This window comes from Hemibagrus wyckioides, linkage group LG17, assembly GCF_019097595.1.
Source record: "Hemibagrus wyckioides isolate EC202008001 linkage group LG17, SWU_Hwy_1.0, whole genome shotgun sequence".
Classification (NCBI taxonomy): domain Eukaryota; kingdom Metazoa; phylum Chordata; class Actinopteri; order Siluriformes; family Bagridae; genus Hemibagrus; species Hemibagrus wyckioides.
In genome coordinates, this window is record NC_080726.1 from 10,075,920 (window position 1) to 10,090,386 (window position 14,467).

Consider the following 14,467-nt stretch of genomic DNA (forward strand, 5'->3'; position numbering starts at 1 on the left):
GGTCGACTATGCCACTCTTTTTGTTAAGGATAAGGTCACTTATAACACCAGCGAAGACTGAAAAGATCTGAATCTGAATAGTTTTTTAATTAAAAAATAACAGCAATCACTCATTCTCCACTGACAGCAATCCTTCATCTCTTCACACAGTCAAAATGCTTAATTAATGCTTAATACCTAAGTTCAGTTTTGTTCATTACAAGGAGTAATATGTTCAATAGTCTCGCTTAATCCAAGTGATTAAATCCACAGGCATCGGATAACAAAACCGTGTTATCCTCTCCCTCTTGGTAAGTAGCTTACACAGAAAGGGGCATCATTATAGATGAGGTAATCCTATAAAATCCATTAATTAACAGAGACATAATGTAGAATAGCCGTGAGCAGCGGGCTGCGTTCATCATCATCACCATCCCGGCGCACTTCTTCCTCCAGCACTGAGACAGAGAAAACAGTGTGTATGTGTGTGTGCCGACAGTCCCAAACTTTCCCACCATCAAACCTTCAGGCACATGGCTACTAACAAGTGCACGGCAAAGCCACAGAGACTCACACAAAAGACAGTGAAACCCAAAGTCAGCAACACTCAGGAACAGGAGCGCAATGTTCTAATGTTATATTTAACACACATTAAACAGTGACTTGCCAGAATCTGAACCAACAGCACGTGCTTGAATTCTGTGTGTGTGTGTGTGTGTGTGCACTTTCCAGAACAGAAACCAAAAGTGGACTAACCTGATGTGCATGTCCAGTGTTGAGCGGCTATGCTGGAGCACACGCTTCCTTCCTTTCCTTTTCCTCGGATGCCCCTGGACTTGGACGAATACCTTACGTACGACCCACACGTTCCAGGACCCTCACGCGCATAGGCGCGCTCGCGCTCTCTCTCTCTCTCTCTCTCTCTCTCTCGCTCTCTAGGGGGTTACAAGGGGTCAGACTGGACGGAGAACAATCCAGTTTACACAAAAGACCAGGCAGACACTCAGACTTCGCTATCCACCACGAGTGCAAGCGCAACACAGAGAGTGTGTGTGCGCGTGTGTGTTTGCATCTGTGCGCGCGGTAGCAATGGCAGAGACACCTGCGCGTCTCACACTCACTCCCTCTCTATAACTCTTGTCGTTTTTCTCCCTCTTTCTGTACTTTTCCTCCTACCATACAGCTCAGAGACTTCTCAGATATGACTTGAGGGAAAAGATAAAGTCTCTCTCTCTCTCTCTCTCTCTCTCTCTCTCTCTCTTTCCTATCCTAGCCTAGCAGGAGCTTATTCTCTTTATTTCCTCTCGGGAAAGCAAGCTATGCACACCAGTTGTCTCTTTACTCCCCCCACCTCTCTCTCTCTCTCTCTCTCCTCGTTGCTCTCTGTGCCTCTCGCTCTCTCTTCTGCAATTGCTAGTAAATATAAAAGGCATGCTTGTACAGCCCCTGCCTCAGTCTCTCTCTCTCTCTCTCTCTCTCTCTCTCTCTCTCTCCCTTCCACTCACTTCTACTCCTCCCTCTATTTCTCAGTCTCTCACTCGCTTTCGTTTACCCTCCCTCCTCCTCCTCCTGACTGGCCCTTACTTTCTTTCTCACTGTCAAAGCTGCCTTTCAAATGCTGATTAGCACCCAGAGTAAAAGAGAGAGAGAGAGAGAGAGAGAGAGGAGGGCTTTGCCTAAGAACAAGGAGAGGATTCCATCACATTGAACCACAATGTAAACCATTTCCTTTGCCACTTTCACATTATCTCTCAGACATTACGCAAAGAAGTGAGCATCCTCTCACATCAATCGGAGGATCTCCAGATCCAATCCCACTCACACATATAAGCAAATAATCTCACTCGGGTAGTTAGTTGGCTTTTGCGAAAGCTATTTCTCTCTCCTCCCCCGTTCGTTCCCCTTGCCCTCAAACACTACTCAGAATATTGATACATCAGCCCCCTCCTTTTTACCCTTCTCCATCTCTCTCTTTCCCTCTCTCTCTCTCCATCACTCACTTTCTCCACTGAATACTGATAGGCTGTCTACTTCGTGGTCTGGGTTTCGAATTTTCTCTCTCTCATTTTCGTACTCTCTCTGCAATCATGAAAAGGCCCAAAGAAACATAAAGACTGGAACACGCAGCAGAAGTTAATGCACTGAGCTCAACATAAATTCAGTTAAGTACCATTTCAATTTAGAGGCAGCTAATATGGGTTTAACCATATAGGAAGGGGGTATGAAGAAGAGACCCTGTTGATTACTGGGACAGCAGGAAGGGTGGGGATTTGGACTTTAGAGGTCATAAAGAAAGATATCATACCATCCAGGTAATAGTCTAAGATAGGGGTGAGTGATATAAACAAAATTTACTTACCTTGATATTTAAAGATGTTTCTGTGATGCATGACATGTGTGATGATATACTACATAGGCTTGCTATTAAAGCACCGGTAATGGCACAGTTGTTGTTGTTTTATTAAATAAATAAACTGTTTAACAGAGAAAAGGGGAAAAATGAAATTAAAAAACCCCAATTATATTATATGTACAGTTTAAAAGCACATAAAAGAAAGGCTGTAAAGCAAAGATGTCTTAAACATAATGAAATGAAACCTTTTTACATAAAAAGAGCAAAAGAATGACTATAATGAATAATAAACAGTGATGTTTAAACTAAACAAAGTCAGTATCTGGTGTGATAACCCTTCAGGTATTCTCAGGGACAACCTGTGTGGTTTTATAAGGAAGTTTTACAGAGCATTTTGGACAATCTGTCACAGTTCTTCTGGAGACTTCGCCTGTCACACTTGTTTCTTTCTTGCATGCAAACGCAGCAGACTTCAATATGGTTTTTTTGTCTGAAAAGTGATCTGTTATGTAATATTTTGCTTTATTTCAACTGACATGCAAACACTTTTCTTCTGTCACAGTTTTTTTTTTGTTGTTGGAAAAATAATATTTAGAAATCTAAAATTCTTTTGCACTGACTCAATAATGCGGATATAAAAAAGCAATCATAAACTAAAACACATTTTGTACAAAACAAAAAGGGACGTCTGCACTGTATATACAATCAGAGTTTGTGACTGTTATATAAAAACATAAAGTTGTAAAAAAATAAATGAATTGCAAAATATTTCACAGAGGAATTCTGATCAATATTATATTAACATATTGGCCAGCACTAGTCCAGGAAATGTTCATCTCCTGAATCTGTAGTATATGGGTAAGGAGCAGAGATATAAATTTAGAAATTGAGAAATTTTATGTCTCCATTAATAAGCATTCAGAATATGGATCTACAATATAACACAAATTTAAAACTGATAGATAGATAGATAGATAGATAGATAGATAGATAGATAGATAGATAGATAGATAGATAGATAGATAGATAGATAGATAGATAGATAGATAGATAGATAGATAGATAGATACTTTATTCATCCCAAAGGGAAATTCACAAATTCACTGTAGCTGTTTCACTAAAACAGGCTGAGACCGACATGTGAGAAAGCTGATCTTATGTAGTAAATGTAGTTTTATAAGCATTTATATAATTATAAGCATGCTTTCATTATTGCTTTATCCTGCTCAGTGGATCCGGAGCATATTCCAGGAATACTGGGCACAAGGTGCGAATTCATCACAGGGAACCAGAAACCACTCACACGCACATTGACAACAAATTTTTAATTGCCAATTTAGAATAGCCAATCCACCTAATAGCATGCTTCTGGGAGGTCAAAAGAAACTGGAGAACCTCTAAGGAAACCCATGAGGACATGAACACATGAAACCCCATAAATTAACTCAGGATCAAACTGGGGACCCTGAAGCTGTGATGCAGTAATGCTACCCGCTGTGCCAGCATGCCACCCTTCAGCAATTCAATACAAATTAATTTTTGTGGTATTCATGAGCCATCAGGGTGAAACTGCTACACATCCATGTTTATGTGGAACTACAAATTTAGCCCTGAATTTGTCCCTGTATATGCCTGAATTCCCAAATGTATTAATGAAACAGCTCAAAAGATACACTTTAATATAGATACATATTACATTGTTTAAAAGTTGTTGCATAATATGGGTTTTGCATAAACACCTATTGCCTCAACAACTGATCTTAGTGTGTTTTGAGCAAACTTTATTTTTTACTATATAGAGAATCATACTGAAATTTGTGCCTGTGATAATCACACACCGGACACAGGGGTTAGGAAGAACTGTCAAAAAGTTGCCCAATCTATTCAGGTAAAATGTGTATGTATGTGTGGGACAGGGATTTTGCTGATATTTACATTTGTATTTATTTTTTCTTGTTTTCGATGTGATCTGTAAGTCATCTACTTTGGAGACACAAGAAGATACTCTCATACTCTCAGCACTTTTTCAGCACTGCCCTTGGATCACTGCTGTCTAGAGATCTCATTATCATCTGCGTAATCTTTCCGCCTTTACCTGTGAGACAGAGCTGCACACATTTTTAATACAAAACAACACACTTTTAATACTTGGAACTAGGAACTATGGTGTAATCATCAGGATCTACACTGTGTTCAGTTGAAAGCCCAGTATAACAAAACTGATCACTTTCAATGGGCAGGGCTTTCAAAAAGTTACTTTAAATTGATGGATCAAAAGAGATGAGCACCTGGTGAATGAGTGCATTAGAGAGAGAGAGAGAGAGAGAGAGAAGAGACAAGGATATTCCTTAAGGTTTATTTCCTTTTCTCTTTTTGCACAAAACCCCATGAATAACAGATACCTGTCTACAGATAGAACTCACAGGGCTAAGTGCTAAGACAACCATTTGTGTGCGTGTGTGTGTGTGTTTGTGTAACCCAGTGATGGACTAGCATCCAGTGTGTATTGCTTCCTTGCCCTCAGTGTTTCTATGGCTGGATCCAGTTCCACTGCAACACTCACAAGGATTAAACAGTTACTGACAGACAAAAAAGTAAAGATATATGCCAAGTAAGAAAAAGTGATATTCAGCAGGTTTTATATATTGTATAACAGTTCTTTTGTCTTTAATTGAATTCATTATTTCAGCATTTTTTGAAGGCACAATACTAAAAGGCATGCTGCATTAGATTCTAGAAAGAATGTTACTCAAAGTATTTTTACTTTCCAAACTGACACACTTTCACTACACTGTAAATAGGGTTTCATCTAGAATCCTTATCTTTTGGCGTTTAGTGCTTCCTCATCAGAGAGCGTTCTAAGTAAGCCCATTTAGGAAGCTAAGAATTGCAAACTAACCAAACAATATAATAATCTAAACAGTCGATCCATATCTTATCACAATATCTCAATTGTTCATATATGTGCAAACGAGACTTTAATGAGCCAGCATTGCAGCAGCTGAGCTCAGTTGGCATCAGCCACACTCAGATGTTCTAGGCAATTCTGCCGAAAATGTACGCCATGTACTCTTTTTTTATGTTCTGGACTGCAGTGAAATGGTATTCCTGAATGTCAAATCAAATGTCTTCTGTGATTAATGCAAACTGTTAAGCCTTCACACCTGGATGCTGTAGATTTGTACCTAACAACTGCTGCTATAATCATAAATACTGTCCTGTGCCTATTCTGGAAATCTTATTCCCAATATACTGAACATCCTTTAAACAGCAAGAACATCCAAGCAGCCAAAATCCTACACGTTAACATAGCACTTTTGCTAACTCTCCCTCTGATTCATTTTATTTGGAATAATTTAGACCCCTCCTGCACTTTCTCATTCTCTATTCAGCACTGACCCATTGCTGTCCTGCTCCACATCTCGTACCCTTCACCAGCTCTGTCAGCACAAAAAGTAATTACCACCATAATTTACTCTCTTCTTTTAGTGAACATGCCAGACCGTGTGTTATGTGATTTTGTGTCCAGCTGCGTATGTGTGTGTGAATGCACATATAAATGTGTGCTCATATTGCATGATAGTACCTGGCTAACCTCCCACTGGTCCAATTACCTCCGACCCAGAACCCCTTAATCTCGATCCCTTCATCCCCCTCTCACCTAAAGCACAAACCCCATGTTCCCATGCGAATGCCCCCCTTCACCATTCCCTGACCAGGCTGCTCCCATAGCTGCTTCCTTATAAACCTGGTCCCAGGTTAGCTGACGACATCAGGAGGTTTAACGAGCTCTGAATATTAATGAGCTGTTTTAAATACTAATAACATGTGCAATTCAATGAGACGGGCAGCACATGCAGACAGCGGCAGAAAACAGTCCAAATACATAACCTGCAAGATCATCACTGCTTAAATAAGAGGCACATCTATCAAATCCGTATCGATTTGCCAGCCATGATACTGGGTGTGATGCTTCTTGTGCCACCTTGGAAACTAAACAAATAAATACACATTTTTCCACGGTCTCCTGTTGTTTTATTATTTTTGTCATTTCATGTGTTCTGACGATTGGTGTCTCCTGTCCCTCCTTCTCCTCCATCGTTCTTTCCTCCTTCCTCCCTCCCTTTCATCCCTCCCTCCATCCTTCTCTCTGTTCACCTACTCGATATGCCAGCCTTGTTCTCCTGCAGTCTCCAGCCCAACTTTCTGACCCACTTCCTATTTCCTCCCTGGCCCTGTGATCAAAGCTTGCAGGACGGCATTGCCGTGGGCAGTGGAGAGCGGGAGCGAGGGATGAAGGGATCGATGGTGAAGGAGTAGAGGAAGAGAGGGGTAGGCAGGGGGATGCAGCACACAAGAACGAATAGAGAGATCACAAGGAGAGCAGAGCGAAGACCCAGGTGATTCCTCACTCCAAGGGCAAAGAGATGATTTCAGTTAGTCAAGCCACTGATTGGTAATTGGATGCACAACATACATGCTTTGAATCTTACTTATGGATTCTCTGGAGTTTTACAGCACACATCTTCTTATAACCTGTAGCTTATAAGACACTAATAGTTCAAAGACCAATGTATAGCAAGTCAGTGTTTAAGTCCATTTGTGCAAGAATATGGGGCACATGGTTTTAACCCCATTTCCTGTAAACCACAAACATATTCTGGGATATTAATAGTTAAGGATGAGAATAAACTGATAACACCAGTCTTAAAAATAGCTGATTCCCATTGGATTCAGTCTTTATGGATGTTTATGTAGGCTTAGATATGTTGTTATGAATGGCTTATGTAGGACTCACATATGAACACCCCTCTGTAATAAAATATTACTGACAATGCCGTAAGGCCAAACATTAAACTACAAACATGTCATTACACAACCATATGCCGATTATGCTACAGATCTGTCGTTTGCATCAGGTGTAACATCAGGAATGTCAAAAAAAAGTCTATGACAGCTGAAAACTGTTGGAATAAGCCTTCAGAAATGTTTATGTAGGTTTCTCTCATTCCTCATAAAGAGCTTAGGCTTTTATATAGGACTGCCATATACACTGCTCTTAAGCCAAATTGTCCATAGCCAATTTTCTTTTCTCATTGTCACCTGAACAATTTCACCGCATCAAATTTGCCTGCTGTTAAGTAGAGTATCACCAGAAATATCAACAAATTGGTTCTCCCTTACAGGCTCTTTCCACTGTTTGTAAAACGCTTCAAGCTGAGTTGAACGTAACACAGACTATTCTTAATGCAAATAACATTCATACAACTGAGAAGTTGAGGGTTAATGTCCTTGCTCAATGGCCCAGGAATGGCAAATTGGTGGTTGAACTCACAACCTTCTGATCAGTAGTCCAATGTCTTAACTACTGAGCTGCCACTTGCCTTATTAAGTGCCATCTTTTATTTATAAAAAAAAGCCCTCCTGTAACAGTCCCTCCCAGGTTTATTTCATTCTGGTTTACATACAATGTAGTCACATCCAAACTTTAATAGTTACAGAATCCAAGGTAGAATTGGTCATGTGTATTTTAGTACACTGATGATGAACTTGCTATGACATTGAATGGCATTCCACCACACTTAACATCATAGTAAATTAAAGTGAAAAGGGTATGACTTATCAATGAGTACTTCATGAAAGGTTTTTGTCCTTGAACACTCGCCTATGAGGTAATGGGCTCCCGGCTTTTGTATTTTATCCAAAGCCTTTTGAAGCTTAACATTTTTGTCCTTTAAGCATGTAGTTGCACTGCCATCACACCAAGAGTCAACATGCTACATTATTGTGCACATTTGAAACGGCTGATATTTAACGTGACAACAACAGCAAGAAAGAAAGATGAGTTTCAATTGCGTCCTTAAATGGAAGCAACATTCTGAGGGCATATGAGAGAGAGAGAGAGAGAGAGACAAGAAAAGAAATACTGAGGTGAAAAAGAAGATTAGAAAGAGATAGAAGAGGAGAAAGAAACTTAAGTGTGCTGCGCTTGAGGTGCAAAAAGAAAATACTCTGAGAGAGAGAGAGAGAGAGAGAGAGAGAAAGAGAGAGAGAGAGAGAGAGAGAGAGAGAAGACTAGGCCATTTGTACTCAGGCAGAAGCAGCATGTACTTTAACATTCCCCCTGCATTCTGACAAAGAGCACTAATTATAAATAAATTAGGGACATGACACGGTGTGCCACAGGGGGACAGGGAGAGGAGTGGGAGAATGAATGAGAGAGAATGGAAGAGAGAGAGAGAGGTGGAGGAGGAAGGGAGAGGGGTGGGGGTGAAAGGAAAACAGGGAGGAAAAGAAAACAGATAAGAAAGCAGGAGGATGGGACACGGGAGCCACGGGCCTGGAATATGAGAGAGACAGTAAACAAGACTGGAATAGCTAATAAAAAGCTATGAATGCACAATACTAACCACACATAAAATAATTAAGTTCACACAAGAACAAAATAAAATGTCTGAGCCCGAGCAGGCTGCAGGGACGAAATGTAATGGTATTTTGAGGGAAAAACTGTAATTCCACATAATTCCATGACAAAGCACACATTACTGAGTATAAATGGCAGGCCCTCAGATGTGAGTAGATACAGTATAATAAACAATAATGCAATGCTATTATTTAAACATGAAAATCAGGGTTTATCTAAACACAGTAATAGAAAGGGAGTGTTTTGGCCAAAGCCACTGTCATTGTCAAATATTTACTTTCTGTCACTCATGCTTATCAGGGAAGAGAGACAGACAGAGAGAGGGAGACTTGGTGCTATCTAAATAGATCACACTTCAGGCCTCTGCAACCATTTCTCTCCACATTCACATGTTCACAGAACCAATAAACCAAAGCGCAAAAAACCCGTCTACAGAAACCCATCCTGCTGTTCTATTTCTGATCTTATGTCAGCGAAAATAAATGGAGAGGAAAAACAAATGGTTGGTATTAATATCTATAAGCAATGCATGATGTTGCTTTTATATAATCAAAACTATTAACATATATGTGTATATTAAAAACCTGATTTGTGCTGTTGCTACTTCCGAGGAGAGAGGTCAGAGGTCAGAGGTGACAACCAGTGACACAGACAGCATAGGTCAAAAAGGTCACCAGTGTCTGCTCCCTGCTGACCTGCCCTAAGTGCCCTGACTGTCACCATGGATACTTACTCACAAACATGTATGATGTCATCCATGAGGACGGAGGAGAAAGGAGCAGGCAATAAGGGGCTGGGGGAGGGGTCGGATGGGGAGGACAGCTCGGCCATACACACACACACACACACACACACACACAGTCAGGCTGGAGAGATGTGTCAGGGCTGTGTCCGCCACTGACCGCCCTGCCTGTGCCTTTAACATGTCCTGTGATGGCCTCAACTTCCCAGACAGGAATAAAAAAACAGAAGCTGAAACAAAAGAATTAGCATTCCCAGAACGCAAGAGCTGTCTGGGTGCCTATGGCAGTAGAGAAAGAGTGAGAGACAAACAAAATCTCTCTCTCTCTCTCTCTCTCTCTCTCTGCCAATGTCATTCCCACATAAATGGGACAGCCACTCTGAATACGTCAGACAGCTACAGAGATTGCCAGTGACACTGTGTCTATGGCTAAACACTGGACAACTTCATATTATTTTATTACTGAAAACATTTATACAATCCAGCTGTCAAACAGTAAACCCACCTCTTTTTTATCTAAATCTGTATGTGTGTGTATCTATATACTGTACACAGATGCCACAATTATTTCATTTGAAATATGTAATGCCACACTATTGAAGATAATCTGCATAACATAATACATTTTTAAATATGTGTTTAAGGTCCAAAAGAACTAGTGTGAATACCTTTGTTTTCTTCCAAATTTTGGTCAGTGGCAGTTCACACCCAATAGCTAGTTCCCCACCATCGCACAGCAGACACAAATATAAACCTTAACATCTATTAGCCTTGGAACTTTGTGTCATGAAATGTTTAACCAAATGAACAGCCGCTGTCAATGGTTCGAATAAAACTCTCTCTGATCTAACTTTTAAAGACGTCTAAACATTTTTTCAATCCAACAAATATATATTTATTTGTAGAGAGGGTTAAAAAATGACACAGAAGTGCATCGAATGTAAGTGTACAGTAAATATCAGTATCTGAGTCTTATTCTGCATTTGTCTTACCTCAGAAAAGGGAAATCGATGCTGGGAATCTTGTAATTTTTGGTCTCCATTCATTTGGGTTACAAAGTGGGAAAAAACATAGATACCTCCATGTTCCTCTTTCGTTAGCAAAAAGCTAGCCAGCTCACTGAAATGATGTATATTTTTCTCCTCAAATCAGCAATCAATGTAGAAGATTTTTATAGATTTGGCAAGCAAATATACATCTATGCTGAATAATCTAAAGCAAATGCTTGGAAATAAAGCATAATTAATTCAAAAGTAAGAAGTGATGTTGATCTCATGTTGATTTGAACTCACTTGTTGAACTCAGAGGAACTCTGAGGGGGGTGTATTCTAGGCTTTTCTTGATTGGAGGTCAGGAATTAGGCACAAGGTATGGCTGCCAGTCAAATGTAGCACACAACTTTAGCTCACTAGGCTCTACGAGTTACCAGGTACCTCATTACTATACTATTACTATAAGGTCTACCATCTCCGTAACCCCTCAAGAGAAATTCTGAGAAATTCTCTGTTTTCAAGAACTGTAACCAAATTAAACTTTAGCATACATTACACTGTAAAAACAATATTTGTTGATTACATAATATCATCAGACATTTTACCAGAAACTAAATGGGCACACTTCATTTACAGCAAAAATACCAGGCATGAATGATGTTTCTGCTAACTGAAAATGGGAGTATTTTAGCATGCTCTCTCTCTCTCTCTCCACATATGCACTTATATTCCCAAAGTCAGCTACTATCTTCTTTTAAAAGTCAGATCTCTAGCATTCACTAGAGAATCTTTTACACTTAATCAATAAACACGCTTAAGACCCACCTACTTTGGCAGAAAGAGACCATTTGCCTGACATGGCACATGACCAATCACAGATATTTTTCCATAGCCTGTCAGCAAACATAAGATTTTACTTCACACAGAAACATGCAGCACACAAAAGTGCAGAAACTACTGAAGTGAGATCGCCTGAAGGTTGAACATTCTGAAGGTTGTGGACAGAAAAGTGTACAAAAGGTTTCAGGCGCTTCTTATCCCATGGGCGGAGCATCTGAGGCTGAGCCTATCTACAATCTGGCATTTGCATTGGATTAATGGCTCCCTCCAAGCCAGGTCTGTTGGAAGAACACAACATCCATAACATCTGCTGGAGAAGATTCCACTAGAGGCACAGCCTTACACCCAACCCCCATGCACATACGCTAAAAGGCCCTAGCTAATTAGACATCGATTGTCAAGACCCTCCAATCTCTTTTGAATATCTAGCTCACGTTAATTGAAGAATTAACTTGGGTGCATGTTTAGCCTGAAAGGAAAGACAATGACACAGACAAATGCTTCAGCTCAAAGAAATACAATTAGAAACATGCATCTATGAAGAAGCCAGCACTAAACACATCCCTTTTCTCTGATAAGATAATAAAACATGTCATAAATTTTAATGTCAACTCCAAACATCGATAAAATTTCAGATTTGGGAATTCTATCCTTTCTAAAAGGATTCCTAACAAGTATAGACACAATTGTGTACTGATTTATGGTAGTACAATGTGACTGTCACAGTTACTTAGTACTAGAGATAGCTCACTAGCTCACTACCATCGGCTGTTTTGTGTGTAATAGGTCCCAGAGCATTGTTTGTGAATCACTGACCTGGCTGCCGATGCTGATTTAACTCCATTTTCATATGAGATAAGAACACAACATGGAGCAACTGGCCTGCTAATGCTAGCCAGTCATCTAAAAAAAAAAAACAAGGTCCACTGAAGGGAAAAATCAGTCAGTGTGCTGCTCAAACAGGCCTGAGGAGTGAATTTACAAGCTCTAAGTGGGTCTCTTTGTCTTTGATACTGATTATCACAAGCAATTTGCTTAACATTAGCTAGCCAGCTAAAAGACAGTCTTGTTGAAGTGAAAGGCTCCTCTGTTTTATAATGCCCCTGGCTCTGTTCAAGGTTGTACCGGAAATTTGGGCGCATGTATTTTGGCTGTACTTCTTTCAGGTGCAATGATGTAGGCTGTGTCTGAACTAGCCTGTGACAAGTGTATGCACTTGAAAGTGTACAACAGCATACAATGTGTTAAATATATTTATGCAAACTAAATGTTTTATACTAAAATTGAAAACTTCTATACGGTGAGCAGATTCAAGATTAAAATTGATTATCAAGGGTTTACACTTAACCTGTTGGGAAAAAAGCGCTGTCTTTCTCAGTCCATCCTCCTCCACTCCTCTTTCCCCCCTTTTCTCTGCACATCAATCACAGAGTCTGAGTGCCATCAGAAAGAGTACATCTGAAACCATGATGGATGACAACTTCCTTTAGCTTTCCTCACTTCTGCCAGAACCATTAAACTAAAGCCATCTAACTGCTCCTGTGGAGATCATTCCTCATTCAATAGCCTGTCCTCTTCAACCAAATGTCAAGCAAGCATTTTGGCTGTGTGATTCCCCAAACTACCATATCTTCTGGTATAGCACTGAGATGGATCTAGACTAGATGACTGACAAAGCTGAGATGTTGTTGCAGTGTTGATTATGACGTTTGTTGGTATACAGTGATATACAGTGACAGCTGCTTGTGATATTAGATATATCAATAGCTAAGCAAAGAAACTGTTAGGTTCTCTGTGTTTCGGGGTTTCCTCTGGGTACTCCTGCTTCCTTCTCCAATCCAAAAACAGATGCTGTAGACTGACTGGCATCACTAAATTGTCTGAAGGGTATGAATAGGTGTGAATGAGTGTGTGAGCATGTTTGAGATTGTGCCTTGTGATGGGTTGGCAGCTTGTCTAGGATCCTTGTGCCCTGAGTCCTTGGGATAGGATCCAGGTTATGACCCACTATCCACTATGACCCTGTGTAGGAAAGCGGTACAGAAAATGGGTAGATGGTAAACATAAAAATTGTACTTTGTACTTTGTGTACTTTGTTTGGTCGATGTATGCTTGCTGGAAATTGCTATACAAAATGCTATGTATTTTGTGGAAAAAAGGATTCTCAATCACTGAGTTACCAATGTATTAGCAAAATGGGCTGAAAAATATATGTTTCATGCTCTCATATATCATGTTTCATGATATATACTCTCTATATATTTATATATATATATTTAATAATGTCTGTATTTATATAATATGAGTAAGGAAGTGGTAGCTCAGCAGTTAAGTCACACTTGTTATGAGTGTCTGTTAAATGCTGTAAATGTAAATGTTAGTATCTGTTTAAATAACGAATCTAGGAGTCGTTTCACTCTGTGTAATTTTCTGATACCTGACCTGTCACTGATAGGCTGCATGAATTTACAATCTGGGCTTGTCAGACATCAGCTCCAACTTCTTCATACCATTTATATATTTAGTGGTGCTGTTGCAAACAAAATTAAAAATAAAATAAAAATAAACAAATAAACCAAAAAAGCAAATAAATAATAATGCCACACTGTAATGAAATCTAACTGTACTGGAATGGCAAAAAAAATTAAAACCTTACACCAATGTCTTTTTTTTTAAAGGGGATTATAAAGGGGGCTTATCGTTTATAGCCTCTATAGACCAGGTGTCCTTGTATACAGATGTTGAAATGCGTGCATATTTACTCACACACTGATGAATCAGACCCACAATAAGCATGGAGAGACATTATACCAAACAGAAAGGGGGACAGGACATTGCGTGAGTCATTATTAGCATTGCGTGCTGTATTGTGTCTGGCCGGGATGCTGCTTTGATTGTATGTTATATGCAGCGAATGCGAATTGACATGGCTGACTGCTTAGCAATATACAAAGCAATTAACTTGATGTCCCTATCTCAGGCTAATGCTACCAGCCTGACTGGAGCAGTGACTCATACACAGAATACACATTCAGACAGCGCACATGAAGGAGCTATTATTAGGCCATCACAAAAGAGAGGAAAGCTCTTGCAAAAAAAAAAACAAAAAACAACAACCCAAAAAAACATTAATTTGC

At 39.8% G+C, this 14,467-nt stretch overlaps 1 protein-coding gene across 1 annotated transcript in view; it reads right to left on the reverse strand.

Annotated features, from left to right (window-relative positions):
• Positions 1-1,384, reverse strand: part of npas1 (neuronal PAS domain protein 1) — a 37,209-nt gene extending 35,825 nt beyond the window's left edge. Inside the window, exon 1 of the mRNA XM_058413711.1 lies at positions 736-1,384. The gene's annotated coding sequence lies outside the window, so the exon portion shown is untranslated. The remainder of the gene's footprint in view (positions 1-735) is intronic.
• Positions 1,385-14,467: the final 13,083 nt, after the last annotated feature.